At 44.0% G+C, this 10,000-nt stretch overlaps 1 protein-coding gene across 1 annotated transcript in view; it reads left to right on the forward strand.

The window, feature by feature from the left end:
- Positions 1 to 10,000, forward strand: part of LOC310792915 (cadherin-13-like) — a gene marked incomplete at both ends in the record, with an annotated part of 254,334 nt that overhangs the window by 241,057 nt on the left and 3,277 nt on the right. The gene's annotated exons all lie outside the window — the stretch shown is intronic.

Consider the following 10,000-nt stretch of genomic DNA (forward strand, 5'->3'; position numbering starts at 1 on the left):
GTTTGATAATGGGCTGTAATGGGATATGCCCCGGGAAGCGCCGGAGATCACAGCCCTGAAACGTCTGTTCTCTCTCTCGTCTCGCCGCACTGCCTCATTAACCCCAAGCATACTCTCTCTCCCTCTCTCTCTACCTCTCTCATCCCCCTCTCCCTCTCTCTCACCTCTCTCTCTACCTCTCTCATCCCCCTCTCCCTCTCTCTCTACCTCTCTCATCCCCCTCTCCCTCTCTCTCACCTCTCTCTCTCTACCTCTCTCTCACCTCTCTCTCACCTCTCTCTCTACCTCTCCCTCTCTCACCTCTCTCTCTACTTCTCCCTCTCTCTCTCTCTCCCTCTCTCTCACCTCTCTCTCTACCTCTCCCTCTCTCTCTCTCTCTTTCATTCCCACCCTTCAAAGAGCCTCTTGGGGAGAGTGTCAACAGACTCATGTTCTCACGTCTGTGATTAAAGTGTTACCTTTGGTGCCAAGTTTGCCAAGAGAGGAAAGTTTGTGTTGTCGGCTGGTTGCTGTTATCAGGCGCCGTCTCGCTTCGTGTCCTCGGAGAACTGATTCATCTCAGAGATCAGAGGTTACACACTGCGACTGGCACATTAAAACAAACACGGCCTGAAGGCGAGAGAGACAGAGAGAGAGAGGGGAGAGAGAGCTAGAGAGAGACAGAGAGAGAGAGAGAGAGAGAGCTGAGTGCAGCAATATCAGGCTAATTATCTTACCAACGATAATTTGGTAAGATAAAAAATACAGGCTATTTGGTGAATGAGTGCGTTAATGATGTGTGATGTGAATATGTGTGTGGATATGAATGGCTTTAAATGTGTTCTCTGGGTCAGCTTTTGATGACCCAGCTCCAAATGAGAGGAGGGGATGTGCAGAGATGGATTAGGGTTAGGGTTAGAGAGATAGTGACATCAGTGATGCAATCACAATTGGTCAAGTGACATCACTGATGAGCTTGTTTTAGTTTTATTTATTTTTTTGCACAGGATTAATTCTAGACCCCTGAAAAGTGTTTTTTACAAATTTTGGAGGAGGTGATCAAAGCGCGCCTTGCAACTCCAAACAGAGAGCTCCCCAATTATATTGAGATGAGTGAGATATATAGCATATAAACTCAAATAAAACCACTTTTGTTTGAATTCGTTGTGCTTTAATGGAAAATGTGAAAATAATTGAGATTTGTAGCTCTTCTGATTGAAGAACAAGATGACGACAATAACAACAGCAGCAGCAGCAGCAGGAAAATAAAAGTAGGATAACTTGAAACAATGGAAATGATCAAAAAACAATTTTTATTAAAAATTGTTTTTTGATCATTTCCATTGTTTCAAGTTGTGAATAGTTTGAGCACTGTGAGCGGTTAACAAACTGACTTAAAAAGTTGTTTTATTTGGGCCTGTCTTGCGCTTATATACTTTGATCATGGTTAGCTTTCTAGCAGCTTATCAGGGTAAAGAATCCTGCACTAGTGTTTGAAATCTCGCAAGGAAGACAATTTTGGTGTTTAATTAGTTAAAAAAGAAAAGAAAAACGACCCTATGCCACTCTAAGCCATATCAATCCCCTCACCCTCCAATCACTTGATGTAATAGCCAGCAACTGATAAGCCAAAGTCTATCTGAAAGTAATTTACCAGACTAGCAGTGCTGCACCTGTCCCCTGCACCACCTTCCTCCCCAAAGTCATCCCTCTTAATGACTCTCGCCTGTTGTAATTGGCTCTGGCTGGTTTCATTTACAGCGCTGATCAGCCAATCAGATTAGCGGGGTGTGATGCGATAGTATTAGCTGAAGCCCAGAGGAGGCGCTGGTGAGTGATGGCACAGAATGAAAGCCGGTTATCTGAAGGGACTTTTAACAAGCTCTGGGATTTACAGTGGTCTGATGGATGGGAGAACTTGGGGAAATACACATGAATTACACGGAGTTTACAGGATGAGAGAAGCACCTGGTGTTCCAGTGAAATGTACCGACCAGGGGAGTGGAGAAGTGAAGTGACATCTGTGATCCTGTATTTACTTCCAGTATTGATTTCACCAATTAAATCCACCATCCAAGGAGCAGCATCAGGATGTTGCTCTTGTGTTTAGTGCTTTCTCCATGAGTAACGTGTTGTTTTGACTGGACCATAACGATCTGATGAGTGCTGAATGTGGACCATAACGATTAGATGAGTGCTGAATGTGGACCATAACGATCTGATGAGTGCGGAATATGGACCATAGAGAGGCAAAGTGACCGCCTACTTCCTGCTTCAGCACTGTACCAGAGATTTTCATCCGCCATTTATTTTCCCCATCAACATTTCGTAAAATGCTTATACAAAGAGTTTTACTGGTTCAAACCAAACGTTCAGCTAACGCTATAATCGGGAGAGACCATAGAACATTTCACTCGGACAAAAACGTAAAAAAACAACATCGAAAAAATTGCTTCTTCAAACCCGCATTTTTTTACGTTTCGGCCCGAGTGAAATTGTTCTATGGTCTCCCCCGATTATAGCGTTAGCTGAACGTTTGGTTTGAACCAGTAAAACTATTTTTTATAAGCATTTTACGAAATGTCTATGGAAAAATAAATGGCAGATGAAAATCCCTGGTACAGTGCTGAAGCAGGAAGTGACGTTCCACTTTGCCTCTCTATTATGAGCTGATAAGTATTTAATGTGGACCAGAGAGAGACACACTGAAGGAGACAGTCCAACCTAAAGGAGAACTGACATCAATTGTTCAAATCATCTTTAAATGTTCAATCAGCATTTGAACTGCTCATTCTGTCAGAGGTGGAAACCAAAAGAATGAAGGCTGTAGAATTGGCGATAGAACTCTTATTTAGCCTCAGGTTAAAAAAAAGTTGATCACAGTATCTCAAGTATTTTCTTCACTTTTTATTTTGCTCCCTAACGGCTATTACACACCAAGAGCGATGCATATATACGGCACGGAATTGCGATGCGAATTTTGACCCACCTGTCAATCACAGCAACAGATGTTTACACGTCGGAAGCGAAGTTCTGAAAAATCGACCTTGGTCACACCGTAATAACGCTCATCGAAACTTTGCCGTTGGTACAGTATGCACGGTTGCATTGACTGATATAGGTTCGAGAAATATTATTGGCATCACGTGCGACTTAATCGCACGAAGAAGAAAAAAACACTCCCGGTGTGTAAGGACCTTCAGAAGAAAAATGTATTATAAATACATTTAATTGTTGATAGCAAAGTTCTTAAAATGTTTAAGCAGAGACTTATTGCCCTGTGTAACAGTACTGATAAGGGTTTAAGCAGAGACTTTTAAGCAGAATAGACCCAGGTGTCTGTGTCATGAAGAGAAATGGGAGAAGGCAGCAGTGCGTGCGTTAGCTTGTGTATTACCTGTTCTGAGCCGCCCGTAATGCAGTGTAGGTTTTCCCTCTTTTCCTGTGAGACACTGAGAAGTGACGGGGATAAGTGGGGCTATTTACCTGAGGAGGTTTAACTAGACCCAGACTGTGAGTGTTTACCTGAGGAGAGATTTAACTAGACCCAGACTGTGAGTGTTTACCTGAGGAGAGATGTAACTAGACCCAGAGTGTGAGTGTTTACCTGAGGAGAGATTTAACTAGACCCAGACTGTGAGTGTTTACCTGAGGAGAGATTTAACTAGACCCAGACTGTGAGTGTTTACCTGTGGAGAGATTTAACTAGACCCAGACTGTGAGTGTTTACCTGAGGAGAGATGTAACTAGACCCAGACTGTGAGTGTTTACCTGAGGAGAGATTTAACTAGACCCAGACTGTGAGTGTTTACCTGAGGAGAGATTGAACTAGACCCAGACTGTCAGTGTTTACCTGAGGAGAGATTTAACTAGACCCAGACTGTGAGTGTTTACCTGAGGAGAGATGTAACTAGACCCAGACTGTGAGTGTTTACCTGAGGAGAGATGTAACTACACCCAGACTGTGAGTGTTTACCTGAGGAGAGATGTAACTAGACCCAGACTGTGAGTGTTTACCTGAGGAGAGATGTAACTAGACCCAGACTGTGAGTGTTTACCTGAGGAGAGATTTAACTAGACCCAGACTGTGAGTGTTTACCTGAGGAGGTTTAACTAGACCCAGACTGTGAGTGTTTACCTGAGGAGAGATGTAACTAGACCCAGACTGTGAGTGTTTACCTGAGGAGAGATGTAACTAGACCCAGACTGTGAGTGTTTACCTGAGGAGAGATGTAACTAGACCCAGACTGTGAGTGTTCACCTGAGGAGAGATGTAACTAGACCCAGACTGTGAGTGGAGTCTTGTGACATGGCCGAGTCTCTCTGGTCTGTTCATCATTTCTTTAAAATCTCTCTCCTTCAAAGCTCCCTCCTCCCTCACCTCCCCCCCTTTCTCCTCTCAGCTTCAGCCTGCATCTATCTTCTCTCATGCTCCTCTGTTACCTTGTTGTGTTCCACCTGTGAATTAGTCTCCTTCACTGTTTACTTAGCTGCAGCTTGATGTATTGTGACATTTTCCTCATAGCGGCTCCCGCTCCCTCTCCTCTAGTCCTGTGGATGTTCTGATTTAATTTCCTTCATCATCCGCTTTTATGTGGCTGACGGAAAATAATCAGAGTAGCCTAATAAAAATCCTGAATATTTTTAGCCAAGGGCATCATCCACCACCACTGTTTGCTTGTTTGTACACAAGCTGTCCTGTTAATGGTTATTCTAATGAGAAAAAGACATGTAGCTGATAAGAATAGTCTGCTTTCAGCCCTGTCCTCAAAGTGGAAACCGGTCAGGGCTTCTTCCCTCTGAACTCACTGGTGGTCAGTGAGCTTGTCAGGGGCGTTACGCAGTCTGAGAACATGATAGACTCTGCACCTTCCTCACAAATCACTCAGTCTCTCAGGAGAAAAAGGCAACTGGATGTACTTTTTCCTCCTTTGAATTTGTTGTGCTTCCTGCCCTCACCAACTCTCATAAGACTTCACTACTATAACACGCACACACGCACGCACACACGCACGCACGCACGCACGCACAAACACACACAAACGCACGCACACACACACACACACACACACACCACCCCCAGCACAAGAGGAAAGGCTAAGCGCAAATAGATTATGGATTTGACACATGCCATTCTGTACAGGGGCAGAAATTGGTACATTTCAAAGCCCTTCAGGTCATAGCCCTGTCATTTTCATTCCTTTTCCGAAACAGGGGGGAAAAAAACAGCGATAACAAAAAAAAGTGACGAAACTAATCTTCAACCCACTGAGATTCAGTTAGAAGTTACCAAAGTACTGAGAGCTGAACACACAGGGGCTCTAGTCTCTGCTTGCAACACAGCTACTTTGAGGAGGTGACGCTTTTGCTTTTGCCCCACTCCAGAGCAGCACGATCCAGAGCAGCACGATCCACAACAGAGCAGCACAATCCAGAGCAGCACTACCCCAGAGCAGCATGATCCAGAGCAGCACCACTCCAGAGCAGCACGATCCGGCTTAAGTTGGCACGTTAAAAAGTGTAATGGAAACTCAAATCAGTGCAGCATGACTTGGCATGGCCAAAAGTGCCAATGGAAAAGGCCTAAGAGATATAGTGAGAGAGAGAGAGAGAGAGAGAGAGAGAGAGACAGAGAGAGAGAGAGAGAGAGAGAGAGAGAGAGAGAGAGAGAGAGAGAGAGAGAGAGAGAGAGAGAGAGAGCTGCGCTCACAGCCTGTAGCTGTGGATTAGCCGACGCCTCAGGAGTCAATCAGTCTTCCTTCTCCTCTCATCTCTGGGCAGACAGAAGAATAGCAGGTGTCTGTGTGTGTGTGTGCGTGTATGTGTGTGTGCGTGCATGCGTGTGTACGTGTGTCTGTGTGTGTGTGTGTGTGCGTGTGTGCGTGCGTGCGTGCGTGTCGCTGAATTTCTCCGTTCACGCGTCTCCTCCGTCCCACAGGCGTCCTGCATCCACTTTGCATGTGATCCAGCGCCTGCAGCCTGCGCTCTGTCACACAGCCTAATGTTCCCTGCTTGTAGGAAATATGAGGAACATCTGCTCCGTCCATGAAATATGCCCAGGGTTCCTCCACTCCCTTCTGCAACAAGGAATCTACTTTCTCCCTCCATCATGCTGGAGTGATCTACATGTACCAGCAAACGCATGATTCACAATGGAGCGGGGAGAATGGAAGCGTGTACTGTACAGTAATAAGCCCATCATTTCATATGAATAATGAAGTTTAAGTTCATGCAATTTATGTCGGCAAACATTATCCCCATGATGTCTTACCAGTCCATTCAATCTCTGTGCTTGAGTTTATTTCCGACTGCTTTAAAAATTATAAGCAAAATATACTAAAAGAAAAGTATCAAAACTTATTTTATGTGGATCATGACATGAGTCTGTTCTCTCTTCCAAGCGTTTCCAGTCGGGCTTCATCATCACTACATGTTCATCCATGGCAGTTATTGTTGGAATAGAATTACCGGTACGTTATTACTTAGAGGAATTCTATTTTGCATCTACTCTTGAGGATAGTCAATTTTGAAGGGGGGCAATTAACCATTCAACCTACCGTAATCTCGCCCGCTAATTAGAGTAATTCACCATCAAAAACCAACCTGTCAGAACCAATCCCTGTGCGCCTGCCACCTAGAGTTCATTTACTGTAAGCTCCCGACTCCTTAAATGTTTAGTGAAAATTATATATACTGTATATCCAATTTGTCCAAAACGCACTCTTCGCTGGGATAAAGTATTACTTCACGCAACCTTTGAAACTTGTTTCTTCATCACTGGGGCTGCAGAGCAATGCTGGGCAGGGATTTTATGTCATTTGAGCTTGTCATCATGCAAATAGGATTAAATTAATTCTTAATTTGATAGGAATTGAGTAGAATAGCCTATACTGCTACGGCTGTCCCTTGATTGCAGCTACCAACCAAGACAGCCATGTGGTCATATCATGCTATAAATAGGGAAGAGAGTTTAAGGCTCGGTGCACTAAACAGTGAAGTGTAGAGAAGCACATATTTTTCAACTGCCTCAAGCAAAAAAAAAGGTAATATAATAGATGAATGAATGCATGATTCTCTTCATTGTCTGCGTTAGGCTCCCGCTGAAAACGCTTCTTCCTGATGTCCTCAACAGATGCAAAGATTCATCAATTGTCCATCTCTCCTTTAGAAAGCAGCCGTGGGCTCAATAGTTTAGTGACAAAGTGGTGTGAAACAGGGGCCAGCAGACAAGCTCCATTGGCCCTCGAGGCAGGCCGATGATGTCATAAGCGTGATGCAATAAAGATAAGGAGCGAGAGAGGAGCGGCAGCCAGAGAGTGATTAGGTGCAGCGGGGGTGTTGGGTTAGGAAGCCGGAGGAAGACAAACCACTTCATTTAGAGCCAAGCAGAGACCTGCCTCTCCCACTACAAATGCTTCACATTTGCATGTTTTTCGCTAAAGCCTGCAGCCTCCTCCTCTCGCTGTGTGTCATCTCCATGGCTCTGTGATCATAGATCATTTGTTAGGGTCATGCTTCTCTGCCTGTGATTTGCCTCTGAAGATGAGTTTTCTTACAGTCAAAGTCATCTCTATCGTCACAGCGGGAGTTATGCACATGATGAAAGTCATGTTTGGCACTTTGTCATCATAGAAAAGCAACCGACATACAAGACATTTCCCGATTTGTTCTAAGAATTGCAAAAAATGACGCCAGCGCATTTGATTTCTCCCTGTGCCTCCTCCCCCATCACAATCCGCTTGACGGGTTTTACGGCGTTCCTCTGCTTCTCAAAGTATTACAGAGGAATCTCAGTCAGGGGAAATCTCTCAGTCGTCGGGGAAATAGCAGTGTCTACTCCTGCACTACATCATTCCTTTTCTGAACAAGCAGCTGTAGTCCAGCCCTACTGTATATATATATATACTGTATATATATATGTGTGTGTATTTATTTATTTATTCATTACTGTATTTGCTACTGTATTTGCTATACAGTACTTACCAATGATGATGTTTGTTCGTAGAGTTCAATCCATGCTGTTCCTCATAGTAGCTCTGGAAAGTTGGGCGAAAACAAATGCAAGGTCATTGGGGTCACGCTCCTGTATGTACAGACCGAGGTTCGCTAAAATGTAATCCACAGAGCACACAAATTACATTTCAGTGAGCCCTGATGATATTCCAAAACCTCACGCTCATTTTGCCTCGTTATAGTTTGTGTGTGTGTTTTTTTATGTTTGCCCTAAAAAGTTGCCTTACTTTCACCTAATCAACATTTCCCGCTCGGTGGGTGCAGCTTTCTCTAACGGCACCGTAAAAAAAAAACTGACAGGTCTTTTAAACTTCAGAACCACTTGACATTTATTGCACATCTATCTTGACTTGTTTTGTTTTTGTTCGGCTCTTTGCTCGAAAACGTCGTTACCTCGAAAAGGTGGAGGAGACCATTTTTCCAATTACAGATCTTGTCTTTAGGTGTTAATTGCCGGCTGACCTGTGGAGCTGTTTTGAATGCGGTGTGGATTTTGTAATAACCTCTAATCGCGGTGAAACAGAGAGCGGTAATATCCACCGTGCTTCAATAAGGGGTAATCTCATACAAACACGGTGCCTGGGCCTGGGCCGAGTCAGAACACTCCTTCTGAAAAACACGAGCCGCGGTGTTTCATATTCTTCAGGCGTTGAATTGGCACACGGTTTTGTTTTGTCCAGGTTAAATTAGGTCAACTGAGCCAAAAGAGCAGGGTGAATCTTATGAAGTTTATTGGTGTTTATTCGCTTCTGCTTTGGTCTTGGGATTTAAGCACTGACCTAAAAAATATGGACAGACCTATCCCATTGATTTTGGTCTCCCGTTTGGAGTTGATTCGTTGGCCGTCGGCGAATCTGTAGAAAACATTTCATGAAACTGCGACCATCCCTAAAATATGCACTGTAAAACATCTTTCGGCTTTCTACACCAACATTCTGCAGTTCTCCTCAAAATATCCCAAAAAAGGAAATTAAAAATATAATTTATATTGACAATCTGACACCTGTTGGACACACTCACTTGGCTAACAGAGCTGACATCATTAGTTTAGTGTGTGTTGAGAATGTTACAAGAGATATAAAAGTGAAACAACACATTGACCTGTTTGTCTAAACAACATGACACACAGGGAACATTTTGACACTTAAGATAAGTGATTTCACGACAGATCACGACCAACTACATTTCTTCTCCACCAGTTTTCTTCCTTATGCAGTATAAGGGGACATTCACACCAAAAGTGTTTTTTTCAGTCAGAACGTTATGAAAATCATGTTGAGAGCGCTTCCATTGTGCACAAAACACAGCGCACCAAGCGTTTTTTTTTGTGCTCCGTTTGTTTTCCCCTGTAGTCGCGTGCAGAACAGATCAGAACACAACGACCACAAGGACGGTAGCCAGCTGGTTTTGTCTGTTTGATGTTGTTCACTGTCAACATGAAAGCCAGATTATTGCCAATTCTCGCAGCAGCCGAGGTTGAAAATCCCTCGGGAGGAGAAGAGGTAGGAGGAGTGAAAGAGATGATCAGGGCGCTTTTCCTCTAATGTTCAACTTTTTTCAGCTTTAAAACGCCCACAGCGCTCCTCCAAAAACAACAGACGCCACCAGCGCTGAAACGCCAGGTGCGTTCATTAAAAGAGGAGCACGTCTAGTGCCTCCTTACATAGAGAATGAATTGCAGAAAGACGCTGGCAGCTCCCAAAACGCTTTTGTTCTGAATGTCCCCTTACAGTATATTTGCCACTTTCATGCTGCTGCTGCAACATCATCAACTCTGTCTCGTCCCCCTCATTCTAATCTGGACTCTGTGTTGAATAATGATGCCTCCTTCTTTTGGGCCCTGAAATGGTCACTAATCTGGCGTGGAATCTGTGGAATCTGTGGCGCGTTAAGAGAAACAACAGTGTGCTCTCTCATCCAGGCACATTATAAAGCACTGGGGCTCTTGGATCCGCTTCAAGAAAGTCCACAAGCAGTAGTTTAAGAAACACTGACTGAGATTTATGAG

The sequence above is a fragment of the Poromitra crassiceps genome (assembly GCF_964638095.1).
Source record: "Poromitra crassiceps genome assembly, chromosome: 18".
Taxonomy (NCBI): Eukaryota; Metazoa; Chordata; class Actinopteri; order Beryciformes; family Melamphaidae; genus Poromitra; species Poromitra crassiceps.